The sequence below is a fragment of the Penaeus monodon genome, chromosome 34, assembly GCF_015228065.2.
Source record: "Penaeus monodon isolate SGIC_2016 chromosome 34, NSTDA_Pmon_1, whole genome shotgun sequence".
NCBI lineage: Eukaryota > Metazoa > Arthropoda > Malacostraca > Decapoda > Penaeidae > Penaeus > Penaeus monodon.
In genome coordinates this window covers 15,683,155-15,683,387 of record NC_051419.1, presented here as the reverse complement: position 1 = coordinate 15,683,387, position 233 = coordinate 15,683,155, and positions in this window count along the sequence as shown.

The following is a 233-nucleotide window of genomic DNA, read 5'->3' as shown; positions in this document are numbered from 1 at the left end:
GCATACATACAGTGATCGCACCTCTTTTTATACACAAGAACTACGCAAAATATCGAAAACTAAAATAAAAGTATCACACCCTATCATAAGGCTACATAAGGGTGCCTTTTGCTGAACACACAGACGCCCCACAGCATAACCGACCTTTCCTAGAACCCATTTAGGCCTTTCAATTCCCTCTTCTATTTATGTCTCTGTTCATTTCATTACTGTTTGTTTGACTGATCCTACTA